The sequence below is a fragment of the Mesoplodon bidens genome, assembly GCF_964165515.1.
Source record: "Mesoplodon bidens genome assembly, chromosome: 2".
NCBI classification, from domain to species: domain Eukaryota; kingdom Metazoa; phylum Chordata; class Mammalia; order Artiodactyla; family Ziphiidae; genus Mesoplodon; species Mesoplodon bidens.
In genome coordinates, this window is record NC_138177.1 from 87763979 (window position 1) to 87781206 (window position 17228).

The window sequence follows — 17228 nt, forward strand, 5'->3', positions numbered from 1 at the left end:
CTTTTCCCCTCAAGTCCCACTCAGTGGATAAAGTTGTCCCTCCTCACATTTAAGGTTATTTTTGCATGTCTAGTATCCCTTCCTCCTCTTTTTGGTTATCCTGACACTCTGTGGGGAAATAACCTGTTTCCCGCACAGCAGTTTTGGTGGGAACGTCAATCAAAGTGTTCCACCCACCACTAGGCAAGGGAGATATCGCACCAAGGGATGTCGAGGGATGCCAATTAGACTGAATTTCTTATGATGCTGAATCTTGAGCAGAATGATGTGAAGATGGAAAATGGTTAGAGTTGATTCATTCTGACTGTGGTACACTACTGAAGACACTGTTCATTGCTGCTACCTAGGTCCTGATCCCTGCAAACTGTCCTGGTTCTTCCTGGGGTTTCCTGAGGCCTGCCTACTTTTTTCTTATGTAAATTCTGTTATTCAATATCCATCATATAAATATCTTTTCTTCTGCTTAAACTAACCATTTCAGCCATTTGTTCATCCTTTTATTGGAAAAATATTTATTGAACTATGTGATGTGTCAACCTGGTTAGGCTATAGTAGCCAGTTATTCAAACAAACACTAATCTAGGCGCTGCTGTGAAGGTATTATGTAACTGTTGTTAACATCAAGTAAAGGAGATTACTAATAATGTGAGGAGGCCTCCTTTAACCAACTAAAAGCCCGTAAGGGCAAAATGAGGTTTCACTAAAGAAGAAATTCCGTTGTGAGAATTTCTGCCAAAGCTTCCAGCTGGTCTGCCCTATAGATTTGGACTTGCCAGCCCCCACAACCATAGAAGCCAATTCCTTGAAACAAACTTCTTTATTTTTACACACACACACAAAATGTATATGTGTATATGTATAATGCGTGTGTGCCCACTCACACGTTGTAATCCTACTGGTCTGTTTCTCTGGAGAACCCTGACTAATACAAACATCTGCTGTATACTGGTGCTGAGAACAAGACAAAGTCTGTTTCTGTTGCTTGCAACCAAAGAAAGCCCCAGTACAGTTATATATGTCACTGTTTGAGAAAGAGAGTCCACAAAGATTTCACTGTTTGACACATGTGCTAATAGTTTAAGATCAAAGCTGTGAGTAGAATTTTTAAATTCTAAACCTATTGGCAATAAAACTAATTTTCTAGATTCCTCCAAAGTACAGGGAAATTAAAGAATGATGGCATCCTTAAGAAAGAAAGGGTGTCTAAAACAGCTGTCAGAATGTTCAAGTTCCTTTACTCTAGTTCAGGGATCAGTAAACTATGACCCACAGGCCAAATCCAGTCCACTGCCTGTTTTTGTGTGGCCTATAAACTAAGAATGGTTTTCACATTCTTAAATAATTTTTTTTAATCAAAAGAAAAACAGTACTTTGTGATATGTGAAAGTTATATGAAATTCAAATTTCAGTGTTCATAAATAAAGTGGACACAGCCATGCACATCTGTTTACATATAGTCTATGGCTGCTTTTGCCCTACAACAGTAGAACTGAATATTGCAACACAGACAACATGACCCTAAAAACCTAAAATATTTATCATCTGTCTCTTTAGAAAAAAGTTTGCTGAACCCAATCTAGTTTATCAAAGAAGAGCATTAACCTATCTTCAGAAGGAATGGGTAACAAAAGGGAGGAAATGTTAGAAAGGAGGATACAAGAAAAGGAATAAATTATTAATTGTAGCTATTATTCTTTGAATCCTCACCATGTATGTACAAAACACTGTTTGGAGCACTTTACATATATTAATATTTTTAATCCTTACAACATTCTTATGAGGTGGAGACCATTATCTTGATTTTATAGATGAGGCACAGAGGCTAAAACAAACCTGCCCAAGCGCAACAGACATAAATTACAGAACCAGGATTACAATCCAGGTTGTTTGCCTCGGCTGTGTGCCTCTAGCATCTGTGTGGTTAACCACAACATCATACTGCTTTATCACTCATCTTCTTGTATATCTAATCTGCACAGCATTAATGATGTTGGTTTTCCTTAAAGTATTACAACCTTTGTAGATGAACCAACAATGGAATAAATGAAGAAGTTTGTGGCAGTGTATTCCTCAGAGAACTTGAGGGATGACAAAGACCTATGCCTATCTTTCTGCTTGAAGACAGAAAACTCAGGAAGATGCCCCACTGGATTCAATCAGTGCCTCCCCCAAACCATACTTGAACTCGGAAGCTCAGGCAAGCTTCTCTATGAAGGCTAAGATAAAGTTCTCCTTCCACATGTCTTGCCTCATCATGATCAATTAAATAAGAATCTGGATGGTGGAGCTGTGATGTGGATATTTCTTAAAACTCCTCAGTTAATTCTAATATACAGCCAATCCTGGGTTGAGACCTACCACAGTATATTTCTCTCCTTTCAAGGAGAGTGGTGATCAAAAGAAAAGAATACAGGTGAGAGGAGGGGCAAAGGTAGAGATGAGGAAACTTGACAAACTTATCTTCCAAGAATGGAATTTTCATTTAGTACCATAGCATGCTAGTAAAGTGCATTTCTAGTCTTCATGTCTCAACTCTACATCTAAAAACTTAAAAAAAAAAAAAAGCAGGTATAAGAACAAAACTAAATATTTTTACATATACATGTATATATGTTTACACAAGAAATTTCTGTAAGATACATAGCGAACTGATAACTATTATTTTTGCCTTATCTGTATTTTTTACTCAATCTGTATTTTTGTCACATGTATTTCTTTTTATAATGTATTACTTGTTTAATTAAAAATAATTAATCTTTTAAAAACAGTATGGCTAAAAGGATGTTCAAGGATTACTTTAATTATACTTTGAATAGCAAAATAATTACGTAAAGAGCTAGTAAAAATTACTTGATACCTTCCTAGAAAGCAGTTTACTTTCTGTCAGAGCACAAGACATAAAATCTCCCCAACCTTTATGTGCAGCAGAGATGTATATTCTAACAAATCTATTAAAGAATCTTTTCCACCAGATGACTATTACTAACTGAAGTTTTACTGGTACTAATCTATTAAAATACTTAAACATGAGGGGGAATATTTTAAATAATAAAAAACAAAATGGAAATATTTCAAAGTTTTACAAACACAAATGTCTATTATACATTCTAATTTTTATAATCATTTATAATGATCTCACATTATGTTTAGCTAAAATCAAATATTCTCCTTATATGGACAATTCATTTAAATGAATCTGAAGTTTTTAATATGGCTTCAGGCTTCAGAAAAGAAAGTAGGCAATGGGGGTGGTTAAGACAGTATCCAAGCAATCACACAGGCTCGGCCAAACATCTAAAGTCATAGTGAGTTAATGCTCAAGCATGGCTTGTCATTTGCTTGCTACTGTGAGTCTGAGTAAAAGATTCAGCTTCGTGTACATTAACAAAGTGTTTAAGTTAAAGTTTGCACCAAAGAATAAAATCTCAAACCTGGTTAAAGGGTAAGCCTCAAGAGACAAAAATCACATTTGAGATGTCAATTTTTTAAACATAACTCGCAAGAAAGACCATACCACAAGGGAAAATGGTTGGTTTTTCACTTGGCTAGATGAAGAACCATGACCCAAAGCAATGTGAGCCTCTGTAATGAGCCTAAGCTAGCTGTGGTAATAACTCAACTCCAAGAGAGACTACTCTTAGAAAACAGTCCTGTCCTAATTGCCTAGGTACTGAATATCATTTATTCTATTTATTATGATTAGTTTTTAAACTGGGTGAACATAGTACTCTCAGAAGAGATTTTTCATTACAAAGGTAAACTAAGTCTTCCAGAACACTAAGAGCATTTGAAAGTCTCACTCAAAAGTGTGTCTTAGGGAGTTCCCTGGCGAACCAGTGGTTAGACTCCATGCTTTCACTGCCAAGGGCACAGGTTCAATCCCTGGTCCAGGAATTAAGATCTCACAAGCCATGCGGTACAGCCAAAACAAATAAATAAATACATAAATAAAATTAAAAAACAAAAGTGTGTCTTAAGAAAAAAGTTAGGTCATAGATAGAATCATAGTAAGTAGGGTCAGAATCAACATTTAAAGATTTTAGTAATGGTGTGAACAGTTAAATTTAAATTTAAAGGAGAAACTGTCTCAGAGAACAATTAGTGCCTTAAAAAAAAAAGCCTAAAAACACTTCTACTTTGAAAACCAAAGCATAGGGGCTTCCCTGGTGGCGCAGTGGTTAAGAATCTGCCTGCCAATGCAGCGGACACAGGTTCAAGCCCTGGTCCGGAAAGATCTCACATGCCGCGGAGCAAATAAGCCCGTGCGCCACAACTACTGAGCCCGCATGCCACAACTACTGAAGCCTGCATGCCTAGAGCCCATGCTCCGCAACAAGAGAAGCCACCGCAATGAGAAGCCCACGCGCCGCGAGGAAGAGTAGCCCCCACTTGCCGCAACTAAAGAAAGCCCGCGCGCAGCAACAAAGACCCAATGCAGCCAAAAATAAATAAATAAAATAAATTTATTTAAAAAAAAGAAAACCAAAGCATAATTCTTCTGCAACATTTAATAGATCTATTCTCATATATTTTGAACTTTATGAACTCTAAACCTCAGAAAAATGTATGAATAACTCTGAAGACAATAATATAAAGGAACTCTGTAAAAACAAGCAGAAACAGCATATTATGAGATATCTAAAATAAGTACATTACCAAAGATGTACAAAGAGAGAGAGAATATATCTCCTTTTAAAAGGAATAAAAGTTAGATAGCAGAGAGAGTATATATCCAAGATACTTCAATCAAAAAACCAAAGATTAAAAGGCACACTGGACAGAAATGTTGTGGTTCCAAGTATTTCCATAGAACTCACAGCCCAACAACTTTGTTTGTCTACTTTGCAACTTAGAGGTACTTTTAGAGTTCTGAATTACTGCCAGGCACTAAAAGTTCTCAGCCCTAAAAATGTCAATCCTCAAAAATTTGTATTATTCTAATCTAGTTTAAATACATATATCAATACTTGTGTTTTAAAAAACAAAGAAACAAAACCTAGCCAAACTTAAACTGTAACTTGTAATCTGAAAAATATACAAAAGCACATCTGCCTACTTAACAGAACTTTTTATATTTCCAGATATAAAGGTACAACACTATAAAGTACAGTAATGAAAATCTAGTACCAACATCAGAGTAGGCATGTAAAGGAATGAAAAAGAAGTGAAAGCCTAAAAAGAGACTCAAGCATATAATGCAATTCTAATTCTTAAATAACCCGGCAATTCCACCATAAATGGGAATTTATGATACAGAAGAACACAAGCAAACAAAGATGTATGCCAAAAACAAAAAAACCCCAGGAAACAAAAGGCCCTCCAATAAAAGAATGGATAAATGTACATCAGTTCAGTAGAACATTGCTAAAAAGAAATGGGATAAATTACATATAGTGATATGAAAAGACGACCAAAATGCCTTGGGCAAAAAAGCAATTTGCCATAGTTAAAGTTCATTCTATTACTCTTTTTTAAAAGATAGATAGGGACTTCCCTGGTGGTCTAGTGGTTGGGACTCTGTGCTTCCAATGCAGGGGGCGCGGGTTCAATCCCTGGTGGGGGAACTAGGATCCCAAACGTGGTGTGGTGCAGCCAAAAATAAATAAATTTTAAAAAATAAAATAAATTAAAAAAAAAGATAGATACAGGTTTATAAAACTACTTATGTTAGAATATACACAGGAAAAAGCTGGACAAATATTCACATTAATAGTGGTTGTCCTTGGGGAAAGGGACTTTCGATAAGTTATACATATCAAAAATATTAAGATATACAGAATAAAATAATTCTGATTCTTGGAATTCATCCTAAGGAAATAATTTAGAATGCCTGGAAAAATTCAACTACAATGATATTCATAGCAGAGCTTTTATAATAAAAAATTGAGGGACTTCCCTGGTGGCACAGTGGTTAAGACTGTGCTCCAGATGCAGGGGGCCCAGGTTCGATCCCTGGTCAGGGAACTAGATCCCACATGCCACAACTAAGGAGCCCACATGCCACAGCTAAGGAGCCCTCTAGCCTTAAGTAAGGAGCCCACCTGTCACAACTAAGACCCAGCGCAACCAAAAAAAAAAAAAAAAACTTTGATAACTATAGGGAATAATTTTTAAAAATGATTGCAAATTCACATAACAGAATACACCTATTGATATTATTTATCCATTAGATATAATATTAAAATATATCATTTTCACAAAAAATTCACAATATGTTTTTTAAAGGGAGCATGAACTATTACGCATCCGATCTCATTTTCTGAAGGAAAATAGATATGCATTGAAAACCACTAGGCAAGAAGTATACCAAAATGTTAACAGACTGGGAGGTAAAGCTAAGAGTGATTTTTCTTTTAGCTTATTGTATTCATTCTCAACAGGGGCAATATTGCTCCTAAGGGGGTAAAAAAATCTTAACTCTTTAAGTGTACAAAGCACAATTAATGTACAATAAATAAACAAATATACAGTATAATACTTGTGGTATTAAAATTTCATTAGGGGGACGATTAGAAAAATATATATATAAAGACTGGAGTGGGGGGAGCAAGTGATAATGATAAAAAGGCTGAGAAACACTGCCTCATTGGTACTCTAATTTTTTCTACAATGAACTTGGTATTACTTAGGTCTGAATAAGTAATATATGCACATTGAACTACTTAAAGTTAAGACATAAAATTAATATTCATTATTAAATATAAAGTTTATTCATATAGTCCTAAGGCTTTAAAAATTCAATACAGATTTTAAAAAAATAATACTACTAAAATGAAAACATATAGAGTAAGAAATTGAAAAAGTACTGCATCAGAATTATCTGGGATCCACTGGCAGAGTTAACTACAGATTCCTTCTCCCTACTGCAGATATAATAAAATCAACATATCTATGGATGGGACTAGTAGCTTTTATTAAATGAGGCACACTTATATCATCATACCACTCCATGGAGATATGAAATCCAGACAGATATATATTTTAATCTGGTCTAAGAAATTTTTTAAATTATGTAGTTAAGTGATAAAAATAAAAATAACCTAAAAGCCCGTAAATCTAGGAATTCCTGCTAACCTCCTCCCTTTCCTTTAAGGAACCTGGAGATTCAAATTTCTTCACAAACTATCAAACACACCCTATTATCCATTATCTCTACTGGGTACAAGGCACTGTGAAGAACATAAAAGAAATAAGCAAAATTCATAAATTTTGCCACTAAAATAAACTCACTTCAGTTAAATCTGCAAAATCCAGTATTAACTACTGGCCTTCTCAGGGCATCATTCACAAAGAAACACAAGTTTTTAATCCCAGGATGAATCTTAAACAAGTAGGGAACAAAAGTCACTGTTGGTAATAATAACTGGGATGCTGTCAGCTACATTCAATTCGCTAGGTAATAAACGTGTTTAGCATGTCAGCCTTGAAATATGCCAAGATTCAAAATTCTGCCTACCCCAAATTACAAACCCCCCATGTTAAAGACTCTGGGTTTAAAACGTTAAACCGCAAATGCCAAGATTTACTGTGTACATAAATAACGAATCTACCTAAGTGTACAGGTAGTAGTCCCACTTAACTAAAAGAGAATACACTGGGTTAGTCAAAATGGATACAAAGGATTAAGACGTTGCTTCAGTCCCTAGTGATCTTCTCCAATTTCTTATAGACATCGATGCCAACTTTTGGTGGTAGTAATAATAACGGCAGCAATGATATTTAAGTGCTTTTTGTACGCCAGGCATACTTATTCAATCTTCAAACATGTCTTTTTCCATTTTACAGATGAAAACAACTGGGAAATAAAGAGGTGAAGTAACAGCTCATAGATACTATATACAAACTTTCATAGTGTTTTGCCTGCTGACCACAAATACAGTATCAAATAACCAAATATTCAATGTGAGATGTGGCATATCATTTATATAAATACATTTATATCTTGTAATTAAACAATTATCTATAAAACAGTATACAAATGAATGTAACTGAGGCAAACCTGAGTTAGAAGAATCAAAAGTTTTCCAAGTCATCATATCAATAGTACACTTTTCCCATTTCTCTCACTTGCTACACCAAGAAAACTAACTTAATTTTGCTTGTTTTTGTTCTAAAGTACAGATTTTATCATTATATATAATTCCATCTCAGGAATGCATTTGTTTAATTCATCTGTAAAGCCTTTAACTCATTTTATCCCCAAAGAATCTTCATCTTTAAAAGCTTTATTAAATTTAATTTCATATTCTATAATGAACTCATCTTAGAACCTTCATTTTCTAATTATAAAATATATATATGAACAGTGTATAAAATTCAGAAAAAAGTTTAAATTTAAAAAGGAAAATAAAAATCACCTGTAATCCCAACTTCACGATAACAACTTTGATCCTACTGATGTTTCCTTTTTGCCTATATTCTACATATGAATAGAAACTTGTAAAAAATAAGAATTGAAATCATACTATATAAACACTGTTAATCAACTTTTTCTCTCTTAACAATAGAGCATTTCTTTAAATGGTGCAGACAAAAGCAATTACATGATTGATTTTCTACAAAACAGTTTGGCTTATAGAACTAAAAAAAATAGTTTCTTATACTGTGAAACTAACCACAAGGTGGAGAGAGGATGGTTGGTCCTTCATATAGAGCCATCTCTCTTTTGCAAGTATTTGAATGCTTTAAAAAAAAATCATTGAAAAATTTTACTGATTAAATAGGCATTCTCTTTGTACTACTAAAAAACTTCACATGTCCATCTTCAGCACATCAACACACAGGAGACATTAAATACATGGTTATGGAAATGTTATAGCTGCAAAAGATCAAAAATGTGACAATTCACTATAGACACAAGCTCAACCCAGTACAGTTGAACCTAAGCAGAGCCAGTGTGGAACACCACAAAGCAATGATTCTTTATATCCAGTGTTAAGGCCTACTGCTTACATACACACACAAGCAGATGGCATTGAGTGGTGACACAACGTCAAGCTTGTTCTATTGATGACAGTAGTACAAGTCTAAAGCATAATGGAAATAAGAGAATGACTACATCACCTAAAACCCTCCTACCCACAGTTTCAACTGTACTTGAGTTATAATGCTGTCATATTTTAAAGTAAAAATTATGACATTTGACTACTAGTGAGAAGTTACCAAACATTTATTTAAAATTCAAAAGAATGTCTTACAATGGAGTTTGTCCCAAGTGTGAAACTCAATATTCAAAAGGCACAGGAACTTTTTTTTAAGTTCCAGACTTATCATCTGGATGTAAAAGACACAACATCAGAATAACCTAATATCTGAAGATCTAAACAAATAAAGGTGGGTCTGAAGACATAAGATTCACCTTCCAACAGACTTGCCCATGGTTTTTCTTAAATTAATCTAATATTCTTAAATAATTAAATTTATAAAAGTGTCACATCAACTTTTAGATATACACATCAACAGGGCAAATTGATACTTGTACTTTATATGCAAAACAATTTTCTGAAGCATGAAAATCTCACGCCAGGGAGTTATGTACATCATTACTAAACTGACTATATGATTAGAATAAACAGCAGCAGCATACAACAGTTGAGCAGTTGAAAGCTGTCATACAGAAATCTAGCCCCAACCCCCCCCCCAAAAAAAAGCACTTTGAGGATACCAAGAACCAAATATCACCTAAAGTTACCTTTTATAGACCCGTCATATTATAACCTTAGTCTCAGACAACTAGAGACAAATTAAAAAATATGTTCCTTCTTCACAAAAACAACACTCTTCATTCTGTCTAGGTTTATTGTACTTCGAACACAAACCAACAAGACAGATCTCGTCCTTCATGAAGTAGTGATACTGCCACAAATGATGAGATTCATCATATCCTGTCAGAAGGTCCCTGTAGGCCACCATATCTAACCTAAAGTGTTCTTTCTACCCTTCAATGTTAATTTACCTCCTTTTAGCCCTCATTTCATCAATTTCATTTCTCTTTTGGTGAAGATAAATTTCTTTTCACAGTCTAGCATAGCAACTTCCATGTGTCATCCATTTCCTCATGGTAAATCCTGTATTATAATCCCTTCCCTTTCGCAACCTTCCACTAAAATAGTTTCTTTCAATCTCTCGATTATCTGCATCTATTTTCATCTCTTAGGTATCCATTCCTATTAAGTATTCATTTAAAAGTACTCTAAACTTAACTTATTAAGATATTAATTCATTTGGGGCCTTCCCTGGTGGTGCAGTGGTTAAGAATCCACCTGCCAATGCAGGGAACACGGGTTCGAGCCCTGGTCCAGGAAGATCCCACATGCCACGGAGCAACTAAGCCCGTGTGCCACAACTACTGAGCCTGCGCTCTAGAGCCTGTGAGCCACAACTACTGAAGCCCTCGTGCCACAACTACTGAAGCCCGCGTGCCTAGAGCCCGTGCTCCGCAACAAGAGAAGCCACTGCAGTGAGAAGCCTGCACACTGAAATGAAGAGTAGCCCCCACTCGCCTCAACTAGAGAAAGCCCGCATGCAGCAACGAAGACCCAGCTCAGCCAATAAAAAAAAAAATTTATATTATAAAAAGATATTAATTCATTTGAAGGATTAGAAACTTTATAAATATGAAGTTTGGAGAGATCTCATACTGCTATTCTGCCTGAGTATTAACATTAGTTGAGGGAAAAAAATCCCCATTATGTATGTTTTTAACCCTACTAACCATTAAATGCCCCGGAATTATCAGTTCATATTTCTGAACAATAAATCACACACTATGGTGTACTAATAGAAGACAGAAATAAACACCCCCCCACACACTGAAACAATTAGAGATTACGTGGACAATTAATGTTGGCTGCATAAATATTTTGATTACTGTTGTTCCGCCACCTCACTTCAAAAAACTACAGTAAATTTTTAAACAATTATAAACAATTTAAGAGACAGAAGCAGAACCAAAAGAAGATGATATCTTGAATGTGAATGCAAGGGTCTAAAGCAGATTTCTTTTAAAGCTGAAAACATTAGGGACTACTCAGGTAGTTAAAATCTTAGTGAAAATTGTACTTTCTGAGTTTCTGGTCTTTATTTCCCTCCTTAGAATTTTTACTGTGTTATTTATTTTAAGTAATTTAAGCTGCATGGGGGGAGGAATTTTGCAGAGAAAAAAGATAGGTGAAGTCAATTATTTCTGAAGAGTTTCTGAGACTCATCTAATAGAAGAAAAAGGGTGTGCTGCACTGAAGAAAAGATTAGAGGGATAGAGGCAGTCTTCCGTCATTCACCTACTAATTCATTCATTCATTCATTCATTCGTGTTTGCATGCAAGCAAAACACAAATATTAACTGATCATTTATTTTGTGCTTTGTACTGCAGTAGTCCTTTCCTCTAAAAGTTTGCAGTCAGCATTAACCTCTACAATTAAGAGTCTATGGACTTCCCTGGTGGCGCAGTGGTTAAGAATCCGTCTGCCAACGTGGGGGACACGGGTTCAAGCCCTCGTCTGGAAGATCCCACATGCCGCAGAGCAACTAAGCCCGTGCGCCACAACTACTGAAACCACGCGCCACAATTACTGAAGCCGGTGCACTCTAGGGCCTGCGTGCCACTACTACTGAGCCTGCGTGTTGCAACTACTGAAGCCCGCGCACCTAGAGCCCATGCTCCACAACAAGAAAAGCCACCGCAATGAGAAGCCCGCGCACCGCAATGAAGAGTAGCTCCCGCTCGCCGCAACTAGAGAAAGCCCATGCACAGCAACGAAAACCCAGCACAGCCAAAAATAAATTTTAAAATAAAGACCTAAAAAAAAAAGTTTGTGAATTTTCATAAATTATATAATTACCTTGGGTTTCATCATCTGCAAAAAATGAACTATACCTATTTCACAGATTTGCTGTGCAGATGAAATGTGATATAAGGGTTTTACCTTCCCCCCAAAAAATACTAGTTCCCTTTTCCCTATAAGTCCCTCTAGAGATTGGGACATTTATCTGTGGTTCTCAACCTAACTATGAAAAATCCTTCATTCTCCACAGATTCCATGTCTTTAAAGACTTTTGTCTATCAAATGCACTCATGTTTTATTAATCAGTTATAATGGCTAATTAGAACTCTCAAACTGTCAGACATAAAAACTAATGAAACTCAGTGCTGGGTTTCTGAGGTGTAAGCACAATGTTTTATTTCATTAACAGCCTGCAAATCATCACAATGTATGATAATGATAATGTGGTAATTAGCCTCAAAGATCTGAGTCAATATAATTATTGGTCAAAGCAAATATACATAATATTTCACCTGTATAAATCTACTGAAAGCAAACACACAATTTTCATTAGGCTCTTTGCAATACTAAAAAGAATTCACTCCTATTTCTGCCGACTCCTGGAAAAACATAATTTATGTACCATAAATGAGTGATTTTCTATGTCTGGAAAAACTATTGGTTACCCTACAGATTTGTTTTAAGCCAGTATCATTAGTAACACCATCTTCAAATTCAAAAGTTACACATATTTATCCATAAAGGTAGGTAGTGATATCCTGCGTCTTCCCTTTGTATTTATAAGAACAAAATCCAAACCCTTCACCATAGACTTCTGTGATCTGTCCCTTGCCAACTTCATCTACCAGTCTCCCCTCAGCTTACCACAACGGTCTTCTCAATCATGACTAGCTGCTTCCCACTTTAGGGCTGTTGCACCAACTGGCCCTCTTGTCTAGTTCACTCTTCTTGCAGATCGTCACATGTCTGGCTTTTTATCATCCAGGTGTCAGATTAAATATCATCAGGGAATTTTTCCTCAACACTCATTCTAAACCCTTCCATCACTATCATTTCTTCCTGTTACAGCTTCTTCATAGCATTTGTGACCTCTGAAATTATCTGTTCCCTTATTTGTTTGTTTACTGTTTCTCTCCACAATCACCAAACCCCACAGGTATAAAGAACTCCAGAGAGCAGTCTATTCACTGCCCTATCTTCAGTTCCTAAAATAGCACCAGGTACCCAATAATCACTCAATAAATATTTGTTGGCTAACTAGCCAAACTGCTTAAGATTATTTTGGGGAAGGACTCTGATTTCTTAGTCAAGAACTTACATTTAGCATTCAAAACTGCTTATTCAAAAGGAGTAAGAAAAAATGTTCTTTCAATGAAAAAAGAGTAAGAAAAATGTACACAATAATCTATTCAACCAGTGGGCTTTATTTTCTTTTATTTCAATCTTTTGGGAGAGAAAAATATGAAAGTCTACTCATGTTTCACATACCTCATATGTCACCTCATGTAAAAATTGAATAAATTTTCTTTTTTTAATTTTAGCTTTATTGAGGTCTAACTGACATTTAAAATTGTGAATTTTCTTATAATAGTATACCATGAACTGCTAGCCACTCAATCTAATAACTTATTTTTCCTGCCAAGAAGCAAGTAGGCTTCGAAGAATGTAAGAAGTACAGACCGGGAAGGCTATATCTGACATCATAGTGACAGTGCCAGCATGACCCAAATCGGGGAAGATTCTGTTCTCAGCTATGCTTGGGGAGAAGGAGGGAAGGGTAAGACTGCTCAGTCCTAGGGAATGAATTGTAGTTCTGACTTCTGTTGATAAACAGGAATATCTTCAAATCAATTCAAATGGACTCAACTGGAATCTCATAGTTTGAGACATTAAATCCCTGTTTTGAATATCTGAGGTCTCTAGTAAATGAAATAACACTCAGTTGACCAGATCTGGGCTTTTGCAGTTTCACACTAAAAAAACGGTGTTTGTAAAAAAATAACACATATACAATCCTCAATATTATGTGCTACATTTGCTTATTAATTTAAAAATATTTTCAAGGATAATCTTAAAGGGGAGAGATGTGAACAAAAAAATAATAAAGACTTTATTTCTGAGTTTAGAAAATATTTGAAAACTAAAAGGAACATTAAGAAAGGTATAAAACTCTATGGTTTAAAAAATGCAAACACCTTGAACGTATCACAAAACTGTATTTACTTTTTAAAAATTGGGGGTTGCTTCTTTTTTCAACTGGTAACATAAAAGGAAGACAGCAAGCAGATAATCCACAGCTCATGTGAGTTTACTTATCAGTCAAAAAGAAATATTAATATAAATCTTTAGGCTAACTTGCTTACATATTATTCAGCCAAGTGGAAAGTACAATTAGCGTAGAGCTACAACCAGGTACCAGAATGACTAAGAATGGCATTTGCTAACTAATTTTTTTTTTTACTTAAGAAATTAAGAGAGAAGTACTGAAAGTGATATTTTTTCTAAAGAGCACATCCTCAGTTTCCTATTTTTTATTGCTCCATATTTCACTGCCTTCAACATTCTAAGCTACTTAACAAGAAGTCTATATCACTTTTCATCACTTCTGCTCACAAAACTGATGTTTCTAAAGTCCAGTTGCATTCACAAAAGTTGGAAAAACCACACAGAGAAGAATTTCACCTTACAGTGAAGTATTTTAAGATTAATACCTTCAGAAATACAATGTCTAAAAGTGAGATTGCCTGTTAGCTAAGAACTCAAAATGTTAGATAAGTAAATTTCTACAGGAGACTATACTTTGTCAAAGAAATAGCATAAACATATGATTTTTATTGATGAAAAACAGGAATATTTTACCCTTCAATTTTTTTAAAAAAGGTAGCAACAACCAAAGTGTACACACTGAGTCTTATCTTCTCTCAGAGGTTACCTAATTCCATGTAACCTATTCAATAGACTCAGACTCTTTCTTTTGAACTTCATCTCCAAACTGGGTATACTTGAAGATCCAGAGATCTTCACAACAGTGACTCCTAGCAACTCCCCCCAAAACCTTCCCTCTTGTTTTCCGTTAAACCCTCAGATCTTGCCTTACCTATGTGTTTAAACCAGTCTTCCTGTCTTCAGTCTCTTTCTTCCTCAATTCATTCTGTACTCTGTAGCTAGATTCATCTTCCAAAAGATGAATGCTCTGATCGGATCATTTTCCTCATATCAAAACTTCTTGTGCTCCTACATAAAGCCTATACTTCTCAACCTAGCATTCAATGACTTCCAAAGTCTAGTCCCAATCAATCTCTATGCCCTTATTGCCATTATTTTATAATTATACAAGCCTAGGCTTCAGTCAAATCAATCTCCTGTCCTCCAACTTGTCCTGAACTTTCTATCTTGGCTCATGCCATTCCTACCACAAAGAATGTCTACCACTCCCTTCCAGCTGCCACTGCTCAAGGCCCCTTTGCATCTCTGCACTTATTTATGTAAATAAGGACACACGAAAGATATGTCCTGCCCCACCCTACAAAACTGGCCCCAAACTTCCAAACCCAACAACTGCCAGCTTTTATTAAATGCCTACTATGTGCTCAGCAGTCTTAAACAGTATTTCTAATCCTCTCAACAATCCTATAAAGTAGGTATTATTAGTTATTCTCCTTTTAAAGATGAGAAACCCAAAGCTCAGAAACATCAAATTATATATTTAGTAGGTTACCTTAAATTGTACACTCAGTAAGTTGCCTCAAATGATATACTTAGTAAGTGGCAAAGCAAGGATTTGAACACAGGCTGCTTAACTCTACAGCCATTGCTCTAAACACTAAGTTGTGTGGTGTTTTTTTTTTTAAAGTCTGAATCATGTGACTATCCCTCTCATCTATCTGAAATAATTTAGTTTTACATTATAGTGCTACTTACTACATACTATAAAATAAGCTTTCTCATGTTTGTTATTTTAGTAAAGAGAGAAGATTAAAATGCTATTTCTTTCCAATATAAGAACAATACTCAAATTGCAATGACAAGGAATATCTTTTTTGTTACAAAGATTACTTTTACCTAAAATATTTTCAAAGAAAATCATTCCAACCAACTTTTTCAAAGACGACTGCAAATTAATAATCATACACTCTGGTTTTACAGATTATTAATAATATGAGGATTTTGTGATTACCACCCAAGAATTGTAACAGATATCTATCAAATTGGCAAAGATTGTAAAAACTGACCTACTCAATGCCATTGAAGGTGCAGTGAGACACACACTCTTAAACACAGGGTAACCACCCTCTGATCCAGTTATCCCACTTCTGGGAATCTACCCTAAAGGAAGAAAAAAAAAACAGAGATGCAATCAAAGATAAATGTACAAAAATGTTTGCCCCAGTGTTATTTAAAATAGTAGTATTATAAAGATCAACCTAAGAGTCCCACACTAGGAGAACAATACCCTGTTCAGAGAAAAAAGTTGGAGCGAAACTGTATGTATAGAAATATAATTCTAATTTTTTAAAAAATTAAAAGAATCTGTACACGTGAGGAAAGAACTAGAAAAATGTACATTAAAATGTTAGTAGAAATTATCTCTGGGTGATAGGTTTATGGGTAATCTTCAATTTCTTCTTTACATTTATGTTCTTTTCAAAATTTGCCACAGTGGAACATGAATTAGTTTAAACAAGAAAAAAATGTTCAAGCAGTTATAACCCCTGAAAATGGTCCTGAACCTAACAAGGGCGTACTTCTTGTACTAGAAACTACACTTCCTACTGCAAAGAAAACATCAAATTTGTTTTGTTTCCAGCTTCTATTAGGCTCAGGGGTACTTTCAGATTGTGTAAAGAATGTCATCCAAAACTCAGTAGTACTCATGAAACCGCACAAGGCTCACTATCTAAAAGTCAGCCAATGCTCCAACAGAAAGCACCACAGTTAAATGAACTGTTTTACCGTATGCCTGTTGAGAATAATAAATGTCCAATTAATCCTAACTCAAAACATGAAAAATGGAAAAACCAGAAAAAGTATTCTCGTTTTGCAAATTAACTAAATATACCGTTGTTGCCTTATAAGCACATCACAGGTCCGAGAGGAACTTGAAAATAAAGCTGGCAAGCTACCAACAACATTCACTAAAAACCCACACAAATGCATTTTCTCTATATGCACGTTTCTGTTCTATTGGACAGTTAATTTTACTGGCACAGGTTGATTTTCATCAGTGTAGAAAAAATATTAAGCTGTTCTTCAAAAGAAAAAAAAATCCAAAACTTCTCACATTAAACACAGAATTAAAACTGTTAGCTGAACCAGGAAAAAACTTCCCTACAATGTGGCATATATGCAGAAAAGCAATTTGGAAAAAAAAAAAAAAAAAAGGAAAGAAAAGACCTTTGCCGGAAGTAAAATAGGCGGTTGAGCAAGCAATTCTTATTTTACTA

The 17228-nt window shown here is 35.1% G+C and overlaps 1 protein-coding gene across 3 annotated transcripts in view; it reads right to left on the reverse strand.

Moving 5' to 3' along the window:
• Nucleotides 1-17228, reverse strand: part of RAP1A (RAP1A, member of RAS oncogene family) — a 76557-nt gene that overhangs the window by 52207 nt on the left and 7122 nt on the right. Inside the window, exon 1 of one of the 3 annotated variants that reach the window (XM_081225946.1) lies at nucleotides 16021-16110. The exons of 1 other annotated variant lie outside the window; for it this stretch is intronic. The gene's annotated coding sequence lies outside the window, so the exon portion shown is untranslated. Of the gene's footprint in view, nucleotides 1-16016; nucleotides 16111-17228 lie in introns of those variants that run through there. One more of the 3 variants, XM_081225945.1, reaches the window with a different exon arrangement.